The 27,124-nt window shown below is 45.2% G+C and overlaps 1 protein-coding gene across 4 annotated transcripts in view; it reads left to right on the top strand.

Annotated features, from left to right (window-relative positions):
- KANSL3 (KAT8 regulatory NSL complex subunit 3) overlaps positions 1 to 27,124 on the top strand; it is a 2,067,031-nt gene that overhangs the window by 1,188,706 nt on the left and 851,201 nt on the right. The window lies entirely within an intron of this gene.

Raw genomic sequence — 27,124 nt, 5'->3', positions numbered from 1 at the left:
ATTTGACCTCATAAACTCTCTTCTACATTGTTGTGGAAAGGGCTGTAGTACATTGTGTTCCCCTAATCATATTTTTATGGTATGGGCAATGGCAAACTCCCAGGATAATTTTCATTGTCCTAACCAAGGACTACAGCACTGTATAGTACCTTTGGTTTCCTCAGGAATTAACTCACTTTAGACTCCTCCCCACTGCTGTTAACTGGAAAGCGATTATATGAGTGGGCAATCCTACTGTCACTTGGAGCAGGCTGAAATAGGAGATGTGGTATGGGTGGGTCCGTCATCATTAACTGCAAGGCTAATGCCGTCACGCTTTAGGCAGATTGATGTCTGAAACTTTCCCAGGTTTCTAAACTCTTCCTTTTTATTCCTAATGCTCTGTATGAAGACCTTTTGTTTCAGCTCTCTTGTTGGAGTAGCAGCTAGTCACAACAGAGAAAATGGCCTCAAGCTAGTTTTCTTTCTGCTGGAAAATTACCTCAGAGGCTTGGGTCCTTTCCATCATCCAGAAAAGATACTTTATGACTTGGTAGACATTTCCTCCCTTTCAGTCGGCTTTATCTCTTCACCCCAATTCTGGATCAGCTTCAAGCCCAGGGCACCATAGAAAGAGTACTTCCAGAACAGACAAAAAAGGGGTTTTACTCCAGGGTGTTTTTGGTTCCAAGAAAGGATGGCCGTTGAAGGCCAATCCTGGATTTGTCTATACTCAATCCTTAAGGTACCTACCTTCAAAATGCTCACCTTGCATCACCTCCTACTCCTCATCCCCCACCGAGCCTTCATGGTATCCCTGGATCTGAAGGATGCTTACCGTCATATTCCTATTCACCTCAGTTACAGGAAGTTCTTATGCTTTTCCATGGGTTCCCTGCATTTTCAATTTTCTGCATTGCCATTTGGGCTTTCTGCAGCCCCCAGAGTATTCACAGAGTGCCTAGCTCCAGTTATCGCCCGCTGCAGAGCATTCAGATATATCCATACCTAGACGACTTCTTGATATTTCACCAGGATTGCCACACCTTCCGTCACTACCTAGACATGGTGTCCAGTACCCTGGCAAACCTAGTATTCACTGTGAATCAGGAAAAATCTCACCTGACACCCACCCAGACCAGATGGCAGTGTTCATCCGTTGACAGAAGGTAGAAACCATCACACATTACCTCAAAACACTCCTCTCTCTCCAAACATTATCAGCCAGGGAGTTTCTGAGGGTCCTAGGCCACATGGCATCCTTGATACTCATGCTCCCCTAAGCAAGGCAGCATAGGGGAAAATTTGAGTGGGTTTTGAGGAGTCGGTGGAGCCAACATTCACACCCCCTGGATTGCTCCTCTACCTCTCCTCCCATGCCTGAAAAAAGAGGTGCAGTGGTGGATTGCAGCCATATGCTACAACCAGGGTATATCTTTGCAGACCACCACACTCACAACAACTCTTTACAAATGCTTCAGACCTGGGTTGGGGAGCTGTCCTGCAAACCCCAACAAACAAAACAAAGTTCAGGGAGAGTGGTCCTCCCTCAGACAAAGGAACCACATCAGTATGAATGAGATGAGGGCCCTTCTCTTAGCCTTGCAAACCTTCCATCCAGTTCTCCAACCAGGCACCCTAAAAGTTGTCACGGGCAATACAACTGTCCTGTGGTATATCAACAAGCAGGGGGGACAAGGTTCTACCCACTCTGCAGTCTGGCACTTCAGATTTGGTCCCAAGCAGCAAAACTGCACATTCACCTGCACATTCCTTCAGCAGAGAATGTGATGGTGGATAATCTCAGCAGAAACTCTGCACCCTCTCACGAATGGATGCTTCACAGGGAGGTGTTTCTGGATATCATTCACAGGTGGGGTATTCCTCAGGCAGATCTGTTTTGCACAAGGGATCCACATCCACAGGCATGGAGGGGTGGATGCTTTCTCCTTTTCTTGGATGGGGATGTATCTTTATGCCTTTCCCCCCTTCACACTGATTCAAAGGGTCTTTCTGAAAATTCAGAGGGACAAACCAGAAATACTGCTGGTGACTCCCTTTTGGCCAAGACAGCATTGGTGTCCCCTTTTTCATCTGCTAGCCAAGGGGAATCACCACAGGTTACCCCACCAATTCGACCTACTCACACAAGACAGGTGCTCAACCTCAGACTCGCTCTGTGGGTGATAAGAGTTCTGATCCCCTTCGGATACCTATATTCAGAGGATGTACTCAATGTCCTGCAGGAGGCCAGGAAACCTAGTTGCAGGAGAAATTATGTGGCAAAATGCAAAAGATTCTCCAGGTGGTGTCATAGGAAAAAACAGGACCCCTTTCTTATTCCTGTACCTATGGTCCTTTCTTACTTGTGCAAGCTTCTACATTCAGGGCTGACCTACTCTTCTGTTAAGGTACACTTGTCAGCCATTTCCACCAGTCTTCCCCTTGCTTCCTCCTTTGGCATCCAGATTAGAGGTAAAACTATTCTTAAGAGGGTCCTCCACATTAGACCACCTAGAAAACCGATACTGCCTTCATGGGACCTTAATTTTGTCCTTGAAAAGCTCACACTGCCGCCTTTTGAACCAGCTCAGTCAGCATCTCTGAAACTGTGTACTTGGAAAACAGTACTACTGGTAGCCCTCACATCCACCAGGATGGTCTCTGAAATCTAGGCCTTGATGGCTAACCCCCCCCCCCCCCTTACCTCATCTTCCATAAGGACAGGGTCTCCCTCAGGGCTAACCCGTCCTTCATGCTTAAAGTGGTTAATGAACTGTCCTTAAATCAAGCCATTAACCTCCCTGTTTTTTTCACTCATCCTCAAAATCCATCTGAAAGAACTCTACATTCCATGGGTATTCATAGGCAGCTTAGGTATTACCTGGACAAGACCAAATCCATTAGAAAGTCTGACCAGCTGTTTGTCTCCTTTCACCCAAGGGCCTTGGAGAAGGCAGTCTCTAAACAGACTATATCTTCATGGATTTCTAAAGCTAGTTCTGCCTGTTATTCCTTTCATGGAAAGGTTTTAACTACCAATGTGAGAGCACATTCTACTAGGGCAGCTGCCTCTTCAGCAGTCTTTTTTCAGGGGGTGGACTACGGTTCCATACTGGAATTGGCCACCTGATCCTCAGTCCATACCTTTACAAAGCACTACAAGATAGACTTGGTTTCCAGAGCCAGAACTGGGATTTGCGAGGTCAATTTTGAAGGGTCTCATAGACCAGGCCCCTCTACCTTCCTCCAAGAATCATACCTAAAGCTTGGGTACTCTCTCTACAGTTATGAATACTGCAATATGAGAATAGATGGACATAGAATAGTTGTGTAAGAACTTACCATAACCTTAGATGTCCTTCTCTTCCATGTTGCAGTATTCAGTCCCCCTTCCAACCCCTCTGATTCTGTTTTGTCCATCTGGAGTGACTTTCCCTACTTTCTCTCCATCCAAACAGGACACTGTAACAGGCACATACATTTATTGGGTTCCTTTGGCCTGGTGGCATATGTGGGTCTGAAAAGCTTCCATGTTCATCATGTTTCACTGTTGCAGTCTTTACAATTGGGTTATCCTGCTGGCAGGCTACCCGCAGTCAGCCCGAGTTCCAAAGTCTAGGTCCGGCGTCAGTTGCTGTCACCTCCTCCCTGACGTCAGTGCGCCAGGGGTGTAAAAGTTGCAGCCAACGCCATTTTCTTCAGTCTTTCTTGCCGCGCGGTGCCCGAAGCAAAAGCAATTCGCAAGTGCCGGTCGGCCGTCTCCTGAGATTTTCAAATTTGAATTTCAGATCCAAAGTCTTCATTAAAGCTAAGTACCCTGTTGGGGAAACTTTTTTCTTGCTCCAGACCAATGTCAGAAAAAGTTAATAATTGTATTTCTTTTGGGAAGCAAATACCTCATAAGGATTTTCATTCTTACTGTATTGCTTGCCTAGGCCCTGACCACGACGTTGCTAGTTGTCGGTTTTGTGCTAGATTTAACCAACACACTATTAAGCGTCAGTACGATTTTGCATTGCATTACTTTGGCAGAAGATTCAATTATTTCCACAGTAGTCACCAAAGGTTGTACTCAAAAGACTATTCAGTCCCAAGAAAGACGAACAGCAGCCGGTGTAGATAGCTAAATATTTATTCGACAAACAACACGAATGCTTCAAGGATTAAGAACTTTCATTTCCATCACCAGAAACTTCATCAGAATTCTGAGGAAGTTTCCGGTGATGGAAATGAAAGCGCTTAATCCTTGAAGCATTCGTGTTGTTTGTCGAATAAATATTTAACTATCTACACCGGCTGCTGTTCGTCTTTCTTGGGACTGAATAGTCTTTTGAGTACAACTTTGGTGACTACTGTGGAATTTGTGGGACTGCCTTCATTGGATCCTGTTCAGATGGAGTTTTTGGATTACTGGTTACTTTTTCTCCGTTTTTTTCCATTGTTTTTGGTTACTAGAAGATTCAATTATATAATGCCGTCGGAACAGCCGACTACCGGAATTTATAAAAAGCGCAAAGAAAAAGAAGAGGACAGGCATCCGAGGTTCAAAACCGACGACAAGGCTTCGGTTAGGCCTGTCGCCGGTTCTCAGTGAGGTGCTTTCGCAGCCCCTGACACCCGCTACCTCAGAGCCACAGGCCGCTTCTGACTCCCACGTGGAGCTGACTAGGCCACTGGAAACTCAAGGTATTGGACACTCTGAAACTATTCCCTCAGATGGGTCTGGAGCCGCTGAGCAGGCATCGGCTTCTGAGGGTGTTTTCAGACCTACACAGTTATATGTAAAACCAACTTCACTTTCAAAGGCAAAGACTAAAGCAGCTCTAAAGACAAAGAAACAAGTACAGCATTCTCCTGGACAGGCCTCCATGCCTAAAAAACAGATGCTTAAAATGGCTGAAGACCTAATTACTTTGATTAGGGGTTCCCATCCCCCTCCTGATAAGAGGCCTAGGTAAGAGATAGAATCTTCAGATCAGGTTTCCATTTCCTCTGATTCCTCTTCTGAACAGGAATATTCCCTTCCTCCCTATGAGGACTCTGATGCTGAAGAATCTATCCCTTCAGCCTCTCCTGAGGATTATTCTTTTGGGGAGACCCTGCATACTATGAGGGAGCATTTCCACTGGGAGAGCCAAGATTACTCAGAATCCAAGAAAAGGCTCAGAGACTTTCTTTTATTACCTCAGCACAGGCCCCTTGCTATTCCTCCTGTTTTAGACATTGTAGATGATGTATGGTCTGTCTCCTGACTCTTTGCCACCAGCTCCTGTTAACCCAGACAGATACTACAGGGTTCCTGATTCACATAAATGTCTTTACAAAAACCCTGCTACTGACCCAGAAACTATTTCTCAGGGTCCCAAGGGGGTCAAGGCTTCCACTGCAAAAAACCCTATCCCCTCTGATAGGGATTCAAGGGCCCTGGACAGATGGGGGAAAAAGATTTACACTTCTGCTACTTTGGTTGTAAGAGCTTTAAATTGTCAGTTTCATATGCTTAAATATCAGCAATATTTTATGTCACTGCTTAAACAGAAAATGTTGGCAAATTCAGAATGTGCAGAAAACAAAGAAATGCAGGATGTATTGCATGCAGCTGAACAAGTGAGAAAACATACTTTGCAATTGCAGGGCCGCAGTTGCAGGTTCTGTCATTAGGAGGCATGCTTGGTTAAAAGAACAGAATCTGCCCAATCATGTTAAAGCAAAACTATTAGATGCTCCATTACAACATGATACCTTGTTTGGTGTTAAAGCAGAAGAGGTGTTGAAGAAAATGGAGGACAAAGCTAAATCTATGCAAACAGTGAAGGATTTCTTACAGGTACAGCCTCCCAGATTTAGCAGGAACTGGCCTACAAAGAATTGGTCTTTCCAGTTTCAGACAGGCCACAAAGAGGCAGATACAAACGCCCCAGAGACAGATCACAGCCCCAAGGCTCATACAGGCCTAAACAATGGGGTGCTTCTACCTCCAAAAGTGGAGAGGAAAGATCACAGCCATTCAGGAAACAGACTCAATGACTTCCCCCTGCCAGCACCGAGCACTTATCTTCTGGCAGCTCCTTTGGGGGGAAAATAGCACTTTTTTCACAAATCTGGCACATGATCACCCAGGACAAATGGGTCTTAAATATCGTATCTCAAGGCTACAGGTTCCACTTTCACACCCTGCCAAGGCCAAACGGTATGCCAGACCTGCCACGCAGTCAATGGGCAGAGGCACAAAAACAAGTTTTATCTCTCATGGACATGAGAGCCATTCAGCAATTACCACAGCAAGAGCAGGGACAAGGGTTTTACTCAAGGCTGTTCTTGGTACCCAGAAAGGACAAAGCCTGGAGACCAATACTGGACCTGTCTATCCTAAACACATACCTGGATATTCCAAAATTCAAAATGTTAACTCTGCAATAGCGTCTGCCAATGCTGGGCAAGAAAGCTTGGCTTGTGACTTTAAACCTAAAAGAGGCATACCTGAATGTCCCAATCAGACAATTATGCAGAAGATACCTCAGATTTATAGCTGGCTCAATGCACTACCAATTTTCTGCACTGCCCTTTGGCTTATCTACTGCGCCCAGGGTCTTTACAAAATGCCTGGCACCAGTAATTGCATTTTGCAGACAAAGAGGAATACAAATATATCCTTACTTGGACGACTGCCTTATTCAAACAGAACAAGGACATCCTACTACAGCATCTGACGTTTGTAAAAAGATTACTAACAGGCCTAGGGTACACAGTAAACGAAAAAAAATCAAAACTCGTACCCTCTCAAGAGATAATATTCCTGGGTGCAAGCTTAAATACAACTGCCCAGATGGCTTATCTCACGCCAGAAACACAGACAACTGACTACTTATTTCAAAATGTTGGCAACAAAGACCCAGTTATCTGCAAGAAAAATTCTGCAGGCTTTGGGCTTCATGGCATCCTGCATATTACTAATTCCATATGCAAGAAAGCATATGAGGAAACTTCAATGTTATCTAAAAAGTGTTTGGACTCAGCATTGCCACAGCCTGGAAACAATAATTACCCTCATTCCCTGCCTACAACAGGAGTTTCGATGGTGGGCAAAAGCCTGTCACCTCAACACGGGACAGCCATTCACCTTACCCACAGCCAGGCAGACATTGACAACAGATGCATCAGATTATGTCTGGGGGCCCATATGGCAGGAAGATGTATTCAAGGCACATGGTCCGCAAGTCAAATGCATCTATATATCAATCAAAAAAAGATGCTAGCTGTTCAGAATGCCCTGACAGCCTTCAAGGATATACTTCATCCAGGACAACTACTAATAAAGACGGACAATACTACAGTCATGTGGTACATAAACAAGCAAGGGGGCATGCATTCCTACCCCCTCTGCAGACTAGCCACGAACTTGTGGGACACAGCACTGACTTACCAAGTACATCTGCAAGCACAATTCCTGCCAGGAAGGATAAATACTCTGGCAGACGAACTAAGCAGAAACATAATGGATCCCCACAAGTGGAAATTGGATCCACAAGTCTTCAGCATGATAACAAGGAACTGGGGGTGCCCGGACATAGACCTATTTGCCTCCCCTCACAACTACCAACTACAGAGATTATGCACAAGGACTTATCACAAGCAAGCACGGAAAGTGAATGCTCTATCTTTCAGCTGGAAAAACCTAACAGGATCTGCCTTTCCTCCTTTGCCTCTCCTCCCCAAGGTACTCCTCAAGGTCAGACAAGAGAAGCCAAAAATGATACTGATTGCCCCAGACTGGCCCCGCCAGCACTGGTACCCAATCCTAAAGATCTTGTCTCAATGCCCAGGTTGGACATTACCTCAAATTCCTCACTTATTGACCCAAGAAGACAGTATGATACTGCACTGCCAACTTAGGACCTTAAACCTGGCAGCATGGTGAATAATGTAGCCATTCAAGACACACCTCTCTCTAAAGCAGTGATGGATGTTATTTTGGAGGCCCGGAGGCCTAGCACCAGAAAATCTTATGCAGAAAAATGGAAGAGATTCTGTGCTTGGAACCAGGCACAAGGTATTGACACGACTGTTCCAAATATTCCTCAGATTTTGCAATACTTAACTGAGATGCTGGATAAAGGCCTTTCCTTTTCATCAATTAAAATTCATGCCTCTGCCATTTCAGCTCATTACAATACAGAACCACCTATTTTTTCTCATCCATTACTAAGGCAGTACAGAGGGGCCAAAAACATAAGACCTCCAAGGAGAGCACCAATACCTGCATGGGACCTCAACTATGTCTTGGAAAAACTCACACTGCCTCCGTTTCAGCCAGCCTCTGCAGCTGATGTAAAATTCTTATCCTGGAAAACAGCTCCGCTCCTAGCAATTACCTCCGCTAGACGAGTCTCACAGTTACAGGCACTCATGGCTGTGGAACCTTTTATCATTTTCCATCCTGACAGGGTCTCTCTAAGGACAAACCCTACATTTATGCCTAAGGTAGTGTCCAGTGTGGCCCTTAACCAAACAATTCATTTGCCTACCTTTTATCGAAACCCACAGAATAAGGGTGAGAGACTTCTGCATTCTTTGGACATTCACAGGCAGCTACGTTTCTACTTGGACAGAACCAAAGTTTTCAGAAAGATGGAATAACTTATAGTAGCATATGCTGCAGGATCACAAGGAAAGCCTATCTTAAAACAGACTATTTCAAAGTGGATAGGCCACTGCATTCGTTTCTGCTATTCACAGCATGGCAAATAAGTGCCTAAGGGCATTAGGCCACATTCAACCAGAGCAGCAGCCACTTCAGCAGCCTTCCTCAGAGGAGTACCAACCAAAGACATCTTAGAGGCTGCAACTTGGAGTTCAGTGCATACTTTTACAAAGCACTATCACTTACTTCTCTACTCTTAAGTCCAGGGCAGGCTTTGCCACTGCAGTTCTGCAAGGCCTGATAGCCGCTCTTAATCCTATTTAGCACCAGCCTCCCAACCTTAGCTTTGGGATTCAACCCAATTGTAATGACTGCAACAGTGAAACATGATTAACATAGTACAGTTGTGTATCTACCATAAATGTAGGTGCTCGAGTGTATTCACTGTTGCATTTCAGGTTACCCTCCCACCATCTCCCTTTTTACCTTGCTGGGACTTACCTGTACTTCTCTAGTCTATACAACCTATGTTGTGTATTTGCTTGTAGATGAAGGAAAAGTTGATTTTTGTATATGCATGCTTATTGGCATAATTTAGCCTACCATTTTAGGGGCACCTGACATCTGGGGCAAGAAAAACTGAAGAAAATGGCATTGGCTGCATCTTTTATACCCCTGGCGCACTGACGTCAGGGAGGAGGCGACAGCAACCGACGCCGGACCTAGACTTTGGAACTCGGGCTGACTGCGGGTAGCCTGCCAGCAGGATAACCCAATTGTAATGACTGCAACAGGTGAATACACTCGAACATCTACATTTATGGTAGATACACAGCTGTACTTTTCCTTGCTCCCCAGGGGTACTGCTGTATGCGGCAGTCATTTTTGAAGTGGGGGGGTACATGCAGATGTCACTTTTGTAGCCGACATTGGCTTATGGCTCTCACAAGCAGCGCAGCACTTACCCTGCTCCTAAGACTTTGGTATACTGGCCTGATGTCCGGAGCTGCTGGCAGCAACCTCCCTACAGTTATGAATACTGCAACATGGAAGAAAAGGACATCTATGGTTATGGTAAGTTCTTACACAACTATTCTTTTTTTATTGTTGCTAGCCTTGTAAAGCATTCTGTCATTTCTTTTGTGAAATGACTTTTTTCTATTTGCATTTAGAGTGCTTTCTTGTCTCCTTTGTCCTCTTCCCTACACCTTAATTATTCTCACACATCTCTTTTTTTTTATACAGTTTAAAACATTACAGCTTAATTTCTTCTACTTTGCTGGTTAATATTAAAATCATTGTTTATTGTTGTTTTGTGTTACTTAAGCTTTGTTAGTTGTTGTTACTTAAATGTGTTATTGGACATGCTTTCAAGTAGTGCAAGTGTCTGAGTAAAATTTAATCACAGGAAAAACATTCTGAATACCATTTCTGTCATGACAAGGAGCTCAGTATTTCAAGCTTTTAAACCAGGCTATTCAGGTTGAACATTGGCTCTAGATGGCTGTCACTGTTGAAATGGCACCCCTACCACATGAGCAAAGAGGGATTGTGGATGGATGGGTGTTTTCATGGTCATAAAATAAACTTAATAGAAAAGGGCTGTCACTCCTTGGTGGTGAGAGAAACTTGGGAACTGAGGTCACTGACTGTGGAGACTGCGAATATCAAAACAACTTTTGATTTACTAAAAGCTTAAAAGAAAAAGCTTTGATCTGAAGTAGTTTACTTCATTTGGTCCTCAACCTGTGGGTACCGGGTCCGTATCGGATCCGAGCCGGCAAATTCACTAGCATCTGCTCTGAGCTCCAAGCTCCTCCCCTTACCCATAATACACCTCCACTACCTTCCAAACCCCCATCTCGTTTGTCGCATATTGACTGAAGCATCGTGATCCTGAGCACTGAGTTAGTGAGTTGGGTTTTCTGGTAAAGTAAGCAGTTTTTTCTCATAGTTCTTGAGTGTAGTTGTTAGTGTAGCTTCCCTCTCCTCCTCCCCTCACTGGTGCATCATGTTTAGGGCTTTTTCAGTACTCTTTTAGTAGTTTTCAGTGTTAGCTAGTTAGTGTGTTACTTCTTCTCCCCCCTCAGTGTTCTGTGTGCCTTGAGTGTGTGGTGAGTGGGTCCGAGTTGGAAATAGTTTGTTGTTTCTTCTGTTTTCCTTCTCTGAGTGTGTGTGCTCTTTATCCTGTAGAGACATGGCTGACTCCAAGCCAGTATTTAAGAGCTGCACTGAGTGTGGTCATAAATGGTCACCTGCTGATGGCCACACCCTCTGCGTTATGTGCTTGGGTATAGCACATTTGAGTACAGACTGTTCCGTCTGCTCAGGTTTTAACCCGTGCGCTATTAAAAATAGACAGGCTAAGTTGGCCCTGAAAGGCCTTCTACCCATTACCGAGGCGGCTGTCTGTACCACTGCTTCGGTCACAGCAGCTGCTGTGCCCGCCTCTCCTTCCTTTCTTGCTTCTCCTCCCTCCCAGGCTGGGACTCAACCTCCCGTTTCTAAGCCTGTGGAAGTGGAGCGCAGAAGGGGCAGAGAGAAGGAGAGGGAGCATAGAGAAAAATGTAAGAGGTCTCAGGACCTTTTCTTCTACTTCCGCCAAAAGTCAGGCTAGGATCTGTGACTCCCCTTTGCTCCGATCTCCAAGATTTTCCCCGGAACTGGAGGAGCCACGACCACCATCTAGGTCCTCAGTTCCTTGACCCGCCAGGTCAGAGTCCCTGGCCTCATCGAGATCCACCCAAAGCTTATCGGAAGTTGACATGGATAAAATGATGAGGAGGTCCATTCGTACTCAGATCTAGATGGGAGTTTTGCCAGCCCCCTCTCCCTTTGGAGGGGGGAGCTCACTTCCTTTCTTTACACCAATTTCTCCTTCTCTGATTCATCCACCGGGTTCAGAGTACTTGGATCCGAGGAGGGCCTTAGTCAGGGGTTCGGCGCCAATGGTACCTGTCTACTCAACTCCGGCAGCTGCCTGGAGCACATTGGATCCGACCAGTTTGGATCTGAGCGGCTCTCGGAGCCGGAGCCTGGGTGTCAGATCCGAGGGAGCAAAACTTTTTCCATTGGCTCCGACTTTGTCAGGCCAAGTTCCCCCCTCGGAGCTCCGTCCACTTCAGGTCCGGCTCCGATTCTTGCATCGGATCTTTGGAGAGCGGTTTCCTTAATGGTGCCCCAGCAGGCTCGTTCTCCCTTGGCGTTCGACATGGTAGAAAGGGTTCTCTCCACTGGATCGAGACCCTGACTATTTCCTCGGACTCCACCCCGACTCCCTCAGCTCTGTCTACGAATCCCATAATTTTACCAGAGGGACAGCCCATGCTCGAGGAGCCCCAGGTGGATCCCCCTGAGGAACAAGTGGCTTGCAAGTTTCCATGCAGAGCACCACCGGAGATATGCCTCAAAAGCATACAAGTGGCTTGCGAGTTCCCCCTGGAGAGCACCACCGGAGATATGCCTCACAAGCATACGTGTAAGAGGAGGCACTTGGTCTCCCCTGAGTCCCTCACCGAGGACACTAATTTGGATGATGGGGAAGGTTTCCCCAGATCACCTCCCGAGTATGTCTCCTTTGGAGACATCATGGAAATCTTACGCCAGCTGGGAGGGTGGTCCACCCCCAAACCTTCTTATGACAAATCCGTGTTCCTGGAGGCTTTCGGCACGAGTCCATCTACTTCTTGGTTGCCCCCTCCCGCAGATCAGCTGGTGGACCTGGTCACCTTGCGGGCCTGGAAGGAGCTGGACACCATGGAACCAATCCCAAAACGTCCAGACAAGATCTTGAGTCCACCAGACCAGCGTGGAACAAGGGCTCCCCTGTAGACGCTATGGAGGCAGCAGCTGCCACAAAACAGGAACTAGCCCAGGAGAGTTCCTTGGTTCATCCACCCAACCGAGAGTCTCGGATGATGGACTGCTTAGGGAAGTGTGTTTATGCTTCAGCGACTTTTTCCATCATGGCGCTGAACTACCTGGCCCATGTTACTAGACTACAGCGCGACCTGGTCAAGGAACTGGCTGAGTCTCCCCCTAAGTCCATGTTGCAGGAGGACAGAGACAGTTTGCGAGGATGGCCACTTTAAAAGCAGTCTCCAATACATCCATGCAACTCCTTTCTCATGCTACTGAAGGAGCGGCTAGGGTGTTTGGGTCCGGCGTGTCCATGAGCTGCAACACCTGGCTCAGACTATGTCAGTTTTCGAAACCTTTCAAGGCATCTTTTGCCAATGCCCCTTATGACGTCCCTACTCTTTTTGGTAAGACCATTAAAGAGACTTTGATCCAGAGACACTGTCTCCCTTTTGAATCCACTTCTCTAACCCCCAAAGATCCTTTTCCCGGAATCAGAGAGGGCAAAAGAAGATGTGGTTCTGAAGTCACAGTATTCCCAGGACACTCAGGGCTCTTCTTCCCCCAGAGGCAGAGGGGGACAGAATAGATGCCGGCTGAGAGGCAGAGGGGGTTTGAGGAAATTTGGGTCTCGAGAACTGTTCTCGGACAGGCCTGGACAGCAACCCTGAGAGGTTGCCTGACTGCTGTACTCTGGAGGCAGTCGGGGGTCAATTGTCATTGTACGTGACTGCATGGGAGTCCGTAACATCAGACCGCTGGGTGTTTCAGATCATATCCAGAGGATACTCTTTCCCCTTTGTGGTTCCTCCCAAACACCTCCAGGATGTACCACCCATGCAAAGGGAGGCAGCAGCATTAGAAATTTACAAGATGCTAGAGAAACGAGCCATCAAACCCCCCCCCCCCCCAGATCAGTCCGGATCGGGCATCTACTCCAGGTCCTTTTTGGTGCCAAAGAAGATGGGGGACTTGAGACCCATTCTGGACCTATCTACCTTGAATCTGTCAGTTGCCAAAGAAAAATTCTGGATGGTCACTTTACAGTCCATCATGCCATACCTGCAGTAGAGTGACTGGATGTGCTTGTTAGACCTCCAGGATGCCTACTATCGCAAAAAGATGCACAATAGCTTCAGGAGGTTCCTCCGCTTCTGGCTAGGAGTCGATCATTACCAGTTTCGAGCCCTACCCTTCGGTCTCACCACAGCCTCCAGGGTGTTCCCCAAAGTGATGGCGGTAGTAATGGCTCACCAGGGGATTCAGGTCTACCCATATCTGGACGATTGGCTCCTCACTGCTTCCACCAGGCGTCTACTTTCTCAAACCAGGGATTATTTCTTAAAGCTTGCACTTCACTTGGGGATTACAATTAATGCATCCAAATCATTTCTAAATCCTGTCCAGGTGATAGACTACATTGGGGTACGAACAGACATACTATAGTGCAAAATCTTCCTGACCACGGAGAGAGAGTGCGAAACCTGAGGATGCATGTTTCCCTGATCTACTTTTCTCATCTTCCCTCGGCAGAATCGGTGTTGAGGGCCCTTGGTTCTATGGTAGTGACCTGGTTACACATGCGACTGCAGTGGACTGTAGCGGTGTAGTGGTCCATGTTGGATCTTCCATTATCGTATCCTATACATCTCAGTCGAGACTGCAGGTCGTCCCTTCTGTGGTGGATGTACTGTCTGTAAATCCTCGTGGGAAGACCTTTTGTTCCAGCCCCTGTCCAAGCCACAGTGACCACAGATGCCTCCCAACTTGGGTGGGGGGCATTGTTTGGGTAGGACAGTCCAAGGCCTGTGGTCCCCTGCTGAGACCAGTTTGCATATAAATGTCCTGGAGATGAGGGCGGTCCTATTTTTGTTGCAGGCCCTTCATGCCTTTCTTCCTCGGGAAACCATTACAATTCAGTCAGACAACATGTCAGTGGTCTGGTATGTCAACAAACAGGGACCAGATCTTACCCCCTTTATCGCGAGGTTATGAGAGTTTGTGAATTCGCGATCTCCACCAGTCGCTTTCTCATAGCAAAGCACATTTCGGGACGGTCCAACATCCTGCGAACAGGTTAAATCAAACTATACTGATGCCTTACGAGTGGTCTCTGAATCATTCCGTAGCGGAGCAAATCTTTCTGGAGTGGGGTCAGCCTTGCTGAGATCTCTTTGCATCTCCTTCCAGTGCGAAGTGCAGCGAGTTCTTCTTCTCCATTCTGAATCCCCAGCCGGGATGGTCCCCCAGAGATGCTTTAGTCCATGCTTGGCCTCCCGGTCTTCTGTATGCTTACCCTCCAGTACCTTTTATTCCGAGGTTTCTATAGAAAGCTTGTCGACTGAGGAGCAAAGTGATCCTCATTGCCCCGTTTTGGCCTTGTCAGGAATGTTTTCCCTTCCTTTGGTCTCATCTTCTGGCTCCACCTTGGATCCTGGATCCCATTCAGGATCTTATTTCACACCCCTCAGGGGTTCCTCATCCAAGCCTGGACAGTTTGAAGCTCACGGCTTGGCTGCTTCAGTTCCCCTGATTGCTAGGACTTCTGGATTATCCTCTTCAGTTTGGTCTATTCTGGTGGCAGCTCATAAGTCTTACATCAGGAAGATTTACCGCAGCAAATGGAAACATTATTCCTTTTGGGATTCTCAAAGGAGTTTAGATCCTTTCACAGCTCCTATTTTTGCCATTCTCAGCTTACTAGCCTATATCTTTCAACAAGTCGCAAGCTCTTCTACTATCAAAGTTCACTTAGCTGCCTTCTCTCATTTTCACGTGTGTGAGAATTCTGCCTCTTTGTCCTCTTGTGTAACGCTTTTATTAAAGGAACCTTCCTGTTACGCCCCCGGTCAAGGATCCTGCTCCTCCATGGGACCTTAATATGGTTCTTCAAGCTTTGGTCGCTCCGCCATTTGAACCTGTTGCAACCACAAATCTGAAGTTTTTGTCTTGGAAAACAGCATTTCTAGTCACCATCACCTCTGCTAAAAGGGTTTCAGAACTACAAACTTTGTTTGTTAAAGTTCCATACGTGATTTTTCATAAAGATAGGGTTTCCCTTCGGACCAATCCATCCTTTCTTCCCAAGGTTGCATCACAAGTTAACATCAATCAGACCATTAACTTAACTGTTTTCTTTCCAAATTTTTCTAACAAAATGGAATACAGACTCCACTTGTTGGATGTTCATAGACAGTTATGATTTTATTTGCACAGGACTAAAACCTTTCGCAAATCTGATCAATTGTGTCCTTCTCTAAACCCTTTTTGGGTAAATCTATCTCCAAGGTCACTATTGCTAGGTGGATTTCCTTGTATATCCTTCAGGTCTATAAGGATAAAGGTTTGCCTCCTCTGGGTCAGGTGAAAGCTCTTTCCACTAGGTGGATGACTACTTCTGCGGCCTTTTGGTCTCATTGGATGATATTTGTTCTGCAGCTACTTGGTCCTCATCTCATACCTTTATCTCTCACTACAAATTGGATTTGACTTCTAGAAGGAGAGCATCCTTTGGTTCCGCAGTGCTCCGGAATATCCTTCCATGAGGGCCACCCAGGAGTTTAGTAGCTGGGGACTCTGTCCCACAGGTTGAAAACCAAATGAAGTAAACTACTTCAGATAAAGAAGTTATGTACTCACCATAACATCCCATCTGAGTAGTTCTACTTCATTTGTCTTCAACCGTCCCTCCCTCCTTCCCCCAACCTTATGGACAGCCTGTTTGGCTGCAGTTTTTAGGTCATAAGGTATTCTTTCAGGTCGGGTTCTCAGTATAAGTGGCAGCAAACTCGATCTGGGGGTTGGAAGGCAGTGGAGGTGTGTTATGGGTAAGAGGAGGGGCTTGGAGCAGATGCTAGAGAATTTGCCGTCTCGGATCCGATACCCACAGGTTGAAGACAAATGAAGTAGAACTACTCAGATGGAACATTATGGTGCGTATGCAACTTTTTTTTTTTTTTTTACCTCAGTACTCAAGTAGAGGAGAGCAAAACCCTCATTGTCTTGACATGCATAGATAATTAAGATTTTATTTACAGTACGCATAGTAAAACATTAAACCTGACCAGCTGTTTGCATCTTTTGGACCTGCAGGAATACTGTCACTTTTGCAGATGTTGTCCTTTCTTGATCAGCCGTGACCTTCAGTAATTCCTCTAGAGTTAACACTATTAGGTTTATTTGGTTGTGCAGGATTTTATTTAATTCTAGTCTTTTCAAATAAACATCTCTTTCTTCCTTATACTGGCCCCAGCATGTCTGCCACATAGAGTAACTAGTAATATTCCCTAAATATTTTTGCTGTTGCTTTTGAATCTTGGGATATCCACCAGTCTGACTTACTGTGCAAATTCATTATAATTCTTTTTATTGCATTAAGTGCATCAACAATGTCCTCTCATACTCCAGGGAGCTGTAAATGTACTTTACCCTCAACAATTCACTGTAGAATTGCAATTTCATATCAATCAAGTGTTTACTGTTTTCTCTAAAATTTTGAATCTCGTATTGTAGATTTTCAATCCCCTCATATAATCTATCCATGTGTCTTCTTACTTTCATTTTTTGTGTATGTAGACACTCCCTCTTTTTTTCCTGCAGATGTTTGTTTAAAATGTATCCACAACTCTGATTTAATTTTTATACTAATCCTTTAAGAAAACAGATAACTTTAAAGGTAGTCTTACATATAACTGTTGGTCTATTAATTCTTTACAAAATGTTCTCACTTCAGGTACACTTCCAGAAAACACCAAAGTTTCCCCATATACTCTCTGCTCTGCATAAACAAGTGGCTCTGTAGGGAACATGATGTGTAAAATGTATAGGATGGTAACCACATTTCTTCAACAAATAATTATTCTGTATAATTGTACACTTATTACTTCTTAATCTTGAATGAAATCTTCTAAAATAATTCGTATACAGATTTAACTGTTTTTTTTTCAGTTTCATCGTATCTATAATGCTTTTTGGTTTTACATATAACTTTTTACATCTCTGCAAACAAGGCAGTATCATTGCTCTGATCCCTCAACTTCGTGCCTGTATTCCAGTCCCTTAATAAACAGTCATGTCTTCAGCGAATGTCATTTGCTCACTCATATCATATCATATCTGAAAATCTTACGCATAGTTCTTGACAGCATGAAAGCACTAAAAAAAGTAACCCTTCTTGTTTCAAAAAGCCTTTCACCCCAACATAGCACCCTTGTTCATTAGTCAGGCTCCTTCCACTTCCATGGAGCAGAGAAGTATCACCTCTCTCTTACACCACTCTCCCAACATGAGGAGGCAGATCCTTGAGACCAGAAGCCTTTCACTAAACATTTGTGTTGCTGTCTCTCCAAATGCATATTTTGCAGAGTCATCAGCCATGGGTTTTGGCTATGCAAGTATCTCTGTATACACTTCACTTTACCTGAATTGGTCAGACCATTAACATTCAAAGAAATAAAAGTCATCATTTGTCATTAAGGCATCACCTTATATTCCACATGGTTACAACAACTGAATGTATTTACAACCTAAGGACAACACACTGAATGAACTCAGTAACATAATTTGTACTTGACCCAGTATTAGACAGTACTTCCTTACCATTCCTACTCCCAGTTGTTCCCATAATTTAGATAACATACCCAGCATGACTGTATTTATCATTGTCAGTTGATATTTTCATGGTAAGAACAAATGGCAGCTGCATTGCTTAACATTTATCAAATCATGTACATTCCACTCATATTTTTTTGTCATTTGCGATTATATGTTTTATGAGATGACCCTCTTGAAACAGATAGCTGTTCAAGAAATAGAAGTCTCTTTCTTTGTAAACAATATATGTTCCCAGATTGCTACCTGAGCACTATGTAATTTTTATCCCGCAGGCAAATTAATACATGCTACAAACATATGTATAAACAGAGAAGAAACACCACTTGACTGTCTGACATTAGTGTCTGTATCCATTTTTGTCAAATAACATTGTACGTTTAACTACATATCTGAAGTTGTTGCTTTTATTTGGTCTTCAACCTGTGGGTTCTGATCCGATCGCAGATCCGACTCGGCCAAATACTACAGCTCTAAGATCTGAAAATTCTGAGCCCCTCCCCTACTTATAATGCCCTGCACCCCTTCAACCTCAGATCTCATTTGCCGCATTTTCGAACAGCACAGAATAGCGAATATCTGAGCTTTTTGCTGGTTCTTGTGAGTAGTTTTCAAAGATGTTCATCGTGTTACACTGCTGCAGTCATCACACTTGGGTTATCCTGCTGCCAGGCGGTCCCGCAGTCGGCCTGAAGTCTTGGTCCGGCGTCGGTTGCTGTCGCTTCTTCCCTGACGTCAGTGCGCCAGGGGTATATAATATGCATCCGACGCCATTTTCTTCAGTCTTTCTTGCCGTGCGGTGCCCGAAGCAGAAGCAGTTCGCAAATGCCGGTCGGCCGACTCCTGAGATTTTCGAAGTCGAATTTCACATCCGAAGTCTTCAGTAAAGCTAAGTATCCCATTGGGGAAACCTTTTTCTTGCCTCAGACCGATGTCAGAAAAAGTTAATAATTGTATTTCTTGTGGGAAGCAAATACCTCATAAGGACTTCCACTCTTACTGTATTCCATGCCTAGGCCCTGATCACGACGTCACTAGTTGTTGGTTTTGTGCTAGATTCAACAAACGCACTATAAAGAGGCGTTTTGATTTTGCTTTACACTACTTTGGCCGAAGGTTCAATTATACCATGCCGTCGGATCAGCCGACGACCACAATACTGAAAAAAACGCAAAGACAAGGATAAAGACAGGCATCCGAGGTCCAAAACCGACGACAAAACCTCTTCTAGGCCAGTCACTGGTTCGCCGGTTCTCAGTGAGGCGCTTTCCCAGCCCCTGACACCCGCTACCTCAGAGCCACAGGCCGCTTCCGACTCCCACGTGGAGACATCTAGGCCTCTAGAAACTCAAGGTATTGGGCCTACGGAATCCCTCAGATGGGTCCGGAGCCGCTGAGCAGGCACCGGCTTCTGAGGGTGTTTTCAGACCTTCACAACTTACCATTAAAACAACAGCCAAGACAAAGGTACCATTAAAGACAAAGAAACAAGTACAGCACTCTCCTGGACAGTCCTCCAGGCCTAAGAAACAGATGCTTAAAATGGCCGAAGACCTCATTACTCTAATCAGGGGTTCCCATCCCCCTCCTAAGAAAAGGCCTAGGCAGGATACAGACTATGACTCCTCTGATCAGGTTTCCATTTCCTCTGATTCCTCTTCAGACCAGGGATATTCTTTACCCCCCCCCCCCCTATGAAGACTCTGATGCTGAGGAATCTATCCCTCCAGCCTCTCCTGAGGATTACTCTTTTGGGGAAACTTTACATACCATGAGGGAACATTTCCATTGGGAAAGTCAGGGATACTCAGAATCCAAGAAAAGGCTCAGGGATTTCCTCTTATTGCCTCAGCACAGGCCCCTGGCTATTCCGCCTGTGCTAGACATTTGTGGATGATGTGTTCTCTGAATCCAGCTTATCTCCTGACTCTTTGCCCCCTGCTCCAGCCAAGCATTATAGAGTCCCTGACTCTCACAAGTTTCTTTACAAAAACCCTTCTGCTGATCCAGAAACTATTTCCCAGGGTCCAAAAGGGGTTAAGGTTTCCATTGCAAAAAATCCAGTACCCTCTGACAGAGATTCCAGAGCTTTGGATAGATGGGGAAAAAGTATACACGTCTGCAACTTTAGCAGTAAGAGCTTTAAATTGCCAGTTTCACATGCTTAAGCACCAACAATATTTAATGACTCAGTTAAAAATAGAAAATGCTGGCTAGCTCAGAAGCTCCTGATTGTAAAGAAATGCAGGATTTATTGCATGCAGTTGAACAGGTGGGAAAACATATTCTGCAATGTGGTTTTGATTCTTTAGAGGCCTCTTGTAGAGCCGCAGTTACAGGTTCTGTTATTCGAAGACATGCTTGGTTAAAAGAACAGAGTTTACTTGATCATGTTAAGGCAAAGTTATTGGATGCTCCTTTACAACATGATACCTTGTTTGGTGTTAAGGCAGAAGAGGTGTTAAAGAAAATGGAGAATAAAGCTAAATCTATGCAAACAGTCAAGGATTTCTTACAGGTACAGCCACATCGGTTTAGCAGAAATTTGCCAACAAAAAATTGGTCCTTTCTAGTGTCAGACAGGCCACAGAGAGGCAGATACAGACGCCCAAGAGGCAGATCTCAACCCCAAGGCTCAAATAGGCAACGACAGTGGGGCACCTCAACCCCAAAAGGAGGTGAGGACAAGTCTCAACCTTACAGGAAACAGTCACAATGACTTTCCTTTGCGTACGCCAAGCACGTACCTTCTGGAAGCCCCCTTAGGGGGAAAACTAGCACTTTTCTCTCAAAACTGGCAAACAATCACCCAAGACAAATGGGTCCTGAATATTGTGTCTCAAGGTTACAGATTCCACTTCCATACTTTACCAAAGCTAAAGGGAATGCCAGACCTGCCACAAAATCAATGGGCAGAGGCACAAAAACAAATTTCAGCCCTCATGGACATGAGAGCTATACAGAAAGTACCACAACAGGAACAAGGACAAGGATTTTACTCAAGACTCTTCCTGGTCCCCAGAAAGGACAAAGCCTGGAGGCCTATACTGGACCTTTCAATTCTGAATACTTACCTGGATATTCCGAAATTCAAAATGTTGACATTACAGCAGCTTCTACCCATGCTGGGCAAGAAGGCTTGGCTTGTTACTCTGGACCTCAAAGAGGCATACCTGCATGTCCCTATCAGACAAAATTGCAGAAGATACCTCCGATTCAAAGCTGGTACAATGCACTACCAATTCTCTGCACTGCCCTTTGGCTTATCTACTGCACCCAGGGTCTTCACAAAGTGCCTGGCACCAGTAATTGCATTTTGCAGACAAAAAGGAATTCAAATATATCCATACCTGGACGACTGCCTCATTCAAGCAGAGACAAAGGACATTCTTCTGCAGCATCTGGCGTTTGTGAAAAAATTGCTAATTTCTCTAGGGTACACAGTAAACGAAAAGAAGTCAAAACTAGTGCCCTCACAACAGATTACATTCCTGGGTGCCAGCTTAAATACAACGACCCAGATGGCTTACCTCATGCCAGACAAACAAGTGCAACTAACTCAATATTTTCAACTACTGGCAAAGACGTCCCATCTCCCTGCAAGAAAAATTCTGCAAGCCCTGGGATTCATAGCATCCTGCATACTACTAATACCATATGCCAGATTGCATATGAGGAAATTACAATGGTACCTAAAAAGTGTTTGGACTCAACATTCTCACAGTCTAGAAGCAGTAATTCCAATAATTCTCTGCCTACAGCAGGAGTTTCTATGGTGGGCACAGGCATGTCACCTAAACAAGGGTCAGCCTTTTACCCAACCCACAGCTAGGCAAACTCTAACAACAGATGCTTCGGATTACGCCTGGGGCGCACACATGGCAGGAAAATGCATTCAGGGCAAGTGGACCACAGACCAGATGCATCTTCACATCAATCAAAAAGAGATGTTGGCTGTTCAAAATGCCCTGACAGCTTTCAAGGACATTCTACATCCAGGACAACTATTACTAAAGACAGACAAAACCACCATAATGTGGTACATAAACAAACAAGGGGGCACTCATTCTTATCCCCTATGCAGGCAAGCCATGACCTTGTGGAACACAGCTCTAACGTACCAAGTTCACCTGCAAGCACAATTCCTGCCAGGAAAGAAAAATACTCTGGCAGATGACCTAAGCTGAAATATCATGGACCCTCACGAATGGAAGTTGAATCCAAAAATCTTCAGCGTGATAACACAAAAATGGGGATGCCCAGACATAGATCTTTTTGCTTCCCCTCTGAATTGCCAACTACAAAAATTTTGCACAAGGACTTATCACAAACAAGCATGAAAAGTGGATGCTCTTCTGTTCAGTTGGAAAAACCTAAAAGTCTATGCCTTCCCACCACTGCCTCTCCTTTCAAAGGTACTCCTAAAAGCCAGACAAGAAAAACTACAGATGATCCTGATTGCTCCAGACTGGCCACACCAGCACTGGTACCCTATTTTAAGGAACTTGGCTCAGGGCCCACCATGGATTTTGCCCCAAATTCCACACCTTCTGACTCAACAAAACAATCAGATCTTGCACGGTCAGCTCAAAACCCTAAACCTGGCATGGCAGATTCTTTAGTCAAACAGGCAACACCTCTATCTAAAGCTGTTATGGATGTCATTTTGGAGGCCAGGAGGCCTAGCACCGGGAAAGCTTACTCAGAAAAATGGAAGAGATTCTGTGCCTGGAACCAGGCTCACAGCCTTGACCCTCTTGTTCCAGATATTCCTCAGATTTTACAATACTTAACTGAGATGCTGGACAGAGGCGTATCGTTTTCATCAATTAAGATCCACGCCTCTGCCATTTCTGCACATTACAACATGGATCCCCCTTTATTCTCTCATCCCTTGCTAAAGTAGTACCTCAGAGGGGCTAAAAACATAAGACCGCCCCGGAGAGCACCAACACCAACTTGGGACCTCAATTTCGTTTTGGAAAAACTGTCCCTACCACCTTTTGAGCCAGCCATTACAGCCAATCTAAATTTTTTATCATGGAAAACAGCTCTGCTCCTGGCAGTAATTTCAGCACGAAGAGTCTCAGAGCTACAGGCATTAATGGCAGTGGTACCTTTCATAATTTTTCATCAGGACAAGTTATCTTTAAGGACAAACCCTACCTTCATGCCAAAGGTGGTATCTAGTGTGGCACCATCCATTTGCCTACTTTTTATCCAAACCCCCAAAATAAAGGGGAGAAACTTCTGCATTCTTTGGACATACACAGGCAGCTACGCTTCTACTTGGACAAAACAAAAGCTTTCAGGAAAACTGATCAACTGTTTGTAGCATATGCTGCAGGATTACAAGGCAAGGCTATCTCAAAGCAGGCTATATCCAAATGGATAGGGTACTGCTACACACAGCTTGGAAAATCAGTCCCTAATAACATTAGACCTCATTCCACCAGGGCAACAGCCTTTCTCAGAGGAGTACCTACGAAGGAAATTCTGGAGGCTGCAACTTGGAGTTCAGTGCACACCTTTACCAAGCATTACCACCTGCCTCTTTACTCTAAATCCAGAGCAGGATTTGCCACTGCTGTTCTGCAGGGCCTCTTAGCCAAGCCTAACTCTTTATAGACCAGCCATCCAAACTTAGCTTTGGGATTCAACCCAAGTGTGATGACTGCAGCAGTGTAACACGATGAACATAGTACAGTTTTGTACCTACCATAAATGTAGTTGTTCGAGTGTTCACACTGCTGCAGTCCAGGTTAACCTCCTTCTATCCCCTCTAAACTAGCTGGACTTATCTATACCCTTCTATCCTATACAACCTTTGGGGTGTATTTGCTGGTAACTGAAGGTATTGTTATTATTTTATATGTTTATTTTTGATTAGCAATATGTATTGCCTACCCACTTGGGGGCACCTGACATCTGGGGCAAGAAAAACTGAAGAAAATGGCGTCGGATGCATATTATATACCCCTGGTGCACTGACGTCAGGGAAGAAGTGACAGCAACCGACGCCGGACCAAGACTTTGGAACTCAGGCCGACTGCGGGACCGCCTATTGGCAGGATAACCCAAGTGTGATGACTGTAGCAGTGTGAACACTCGAACATCTACATTTATGGTAGGTACAAAACTGTACTTTTTTGCCTTAAAGTCTCTTTCTATCTCTGTTAGTTATATCCCCTATCCTATATCTGTAACCGCATGGGTCTTTTCCCTTTACGGTTCTTCCAATCAATTTTTAATTTCCTTTTCTCCTTTCTTTAACAAAAAAAAAAAAAAAAACTAACTTAAAATTATCAAAACATCCTTCTAGTGTTAGCTTTCTGTTTAAAGCCCTTTCTGTATGTTTCTCTCTTTAACAAAGTTTCCATTACTTTCCTTTGTTGCCCAGAACTGTGTCTGACAAGCCAGTGGGGTTTAAAAAGTGCACTAAGTGTGGGCATAAAATTCCTCTATCCAATGCCCACATAGAATGCATTGTTTGCTTGGGGACCTCTCACTTGAACTCTTTTTTTTTTTTTCTTTTTCTATATGTGGTGGTTTCAGTCAGCACAAGCTGATTGATAGGAAGAACAAACTGATCCTGAGGGGTTTCCTGCCTTCTTCCACCTCTTCTGGTTCTCCATCCACTTCAGGGACTCAACCCCCTGCCAAGAGGCACAAAAAGAAGAAAAGGTTCCCAGATAGAAGTTCTTCCCTGCTCAGGGAGCCTTCTTGCACGTCCGCCAAAACTTCAGATAATAAGCCCTCGGATCCAAGTGTCGGCGAGGAATCAGTCTGGATTCAATCCCATAGGTTTTCTCTGGAGACAATTTCCTCTAGGCCGAAGTCGCCACTGCTTCATTCTCCTAAACCAGCCTCCAGGCTGCCATCAATTGCTTCGTCCGCCAGGTCCTCCCAGAGCTTTTCTGAAGCTGAGGTTGACAGAATGTTGTTGAAGTTCCTAAAGGCATGTTCCCTGTTGGATCCGGTAGCCTTCAACCTGCTTTTGTCCCTATCTCTCCTTCTCTGATCCAACCCCCAGCTTCAGAGTTGTTGGATCTGGGGATCCCGAGAGCCGACACGTCAGAGCCGGCAGGTACGGTCACATCGACTCCTGCTGGCCTGAGTACTTCAGCCCTAACAGTTTCGGATAGGGGCAAATCTCGGAGCTGTAATGCGGGCATCGGATCTGAGGGTTTGTTGTGAGCTGCAATGTTTTCAGAGCTGCCTTTTCCCCTTGGAGCCTCGGTGCTTGATAGTTCAGCTCTGACTCCACCCTCAGATCCGGGAGTGGAGGGAATACATAAGGTTTCTCCTCCGACAGGAATCCAACCTGTTCACGTCCTCCAAGGCAGTGCAGACATCCATTTCAGGAGGACAAAGAAAACTGCAACTCGCTGTGCTTGAGACCCCCAGGAATGTACTTACTACTCCTGCTAGGGATCTACCACAGACTTTTCTGGACGTTAGGCCTACGTCGGGCTCCTCCACTTTGCCTCATGCCAAAATGCATGCAAAGAAAAAACAAAAGACTAGACACTCTCAGGCCCCTTCCACTCCTCAGTCTGACTGGGATGTTTTTTCTCAGGGTTTAGCTCTGACGGCTTTGTGGCCTTCCTCTGCTATTCCTGTTCCTTCTTTTGCATCTTCTCCTGTTCAAAAAGTTGGGGAACAGGTTCTCTTCACTGATAGTGATGACTCCTCCCCTGATGTAGATTCTTTAGCATATTCCATGCAATTACATCTCCTTTAGAATGTGCATCTCCAGAGGAGAAATCTATTGGTGAAACAATTAACCAAATGAGGGAATTTTTCAAATGGGACTGTTCACAAATTTCTGATGAGCAAAAAAGGTATTATGACGTTTTGCAAATGGAATTTCTGTTTATGCAATGCCTCCAGTCCTGCCAATTTTCCTGGATGCTTTTGCTTCTTCTTCCAAGACCCCTGATTCTCAGGTCCTGCCCCCAAGAAGCAAGACAAATTTCACAAGGTGTATGATGATTGCATGTTCCTCTGTAAGTGTCCTTCAGCTGTTGTTTCCATAGCTTCTGACAAGTCTTCCCGGCTGTCTCCCTCTGCTTAACTTCTTCCATTTGACAAGTAGAGCAACATTCTGGAGAGACTTGGTCAAAAGGTTTACACATTCTGCACTTTAGCGATCAGAGCAGTGAATTAAACCCATACGTCTAGGTATTCCTCGGCTGTACTTTTCTAGGCTTCACAAGCTCTTGCTCATTTGCCAGACTCTGAGATTAAAGCTCAGGATCTGAAGTAGTTTACTTCATTTGGTCTTCAACCTGTGGGATACCGGATTTGTATCGGATCCAAGCTGGCAATCTTACTACCATCTGCTCTGAGCTCCAAGCTCCTCCCCTTACCCAGAATGCACCTCCACTACCTTCCAACCCCCAGATCTCATTTGCCGTGACTAGCTGAAGCAGAGTAGTAATCGCTTGGTGCATCGAGTGTTCAAACTTTACTATTGTTTAGCTTAGTTTTAGTGTAGTTAGTGAGTGTATTTGCTTCCCCTCCCCCCTCAGTGTTTTCTGTGTGTGTGTGTGTGGTGAGTGGTGTTTCTCAGAGGGAAAATAATATGTTTTCTTCTTGTTTTTCCTCTGGTATTATGGCTGATAAAATGATGTTTAAAAGGTGCACTGAAGGTGGCCATAAGTTTTCCCCAGCAGATGGCCACACTCTTTATGTAATGTGCTTTGGCGTGGCTCACCTTAGTGCAGACTGCTCTATATGCGTGGGTTTTAACCCATGCACCATCAAGGACAGGAAGGCTAAGTTGGACCTGAAAGACCTTCTTCCACTTCTGAGGCGGTTGCCTCGTCCTTGGCTTCGGTCACAGTGGCTGCTGTGGCCACCTGTCCTTCTTCTCTTGCCCTTGCTTCTCCTTCCTCCCAGGCAGGGACTCAACCTCCAATTTCACAACCTGCGGAAGTGGAGCGGAAAAGGTGCAGAGAGAAGGAGAGAGAGCCAAAACCTAGAACGGAGGAACATAAGAGGTCTCCAGACCTGCCTTCACCTGTTAAG

The sequence above is a fragment of the Protopterus annectens genome, chromosome 9.part0 (genome assembly GCF_019279795.1).
Source record: "Protopterus annectens isolate FY-2018-M chromosome 9.part0, PAN1.0, whole genome shotgun sequence".
In the NCBI taxonomy this organism is placed as follows: domain Eukaryota; kingdom Metazoa; phylum Chordata; order Ceratodontiformes; family Protopteridae; genus Protopterus; species Protopterus annectens.
The sequence above is the reverse complement of the archived record's forward strand: the minus strand, read 5'-3'. Positions and strand labels throughout refer to the sequence as shown.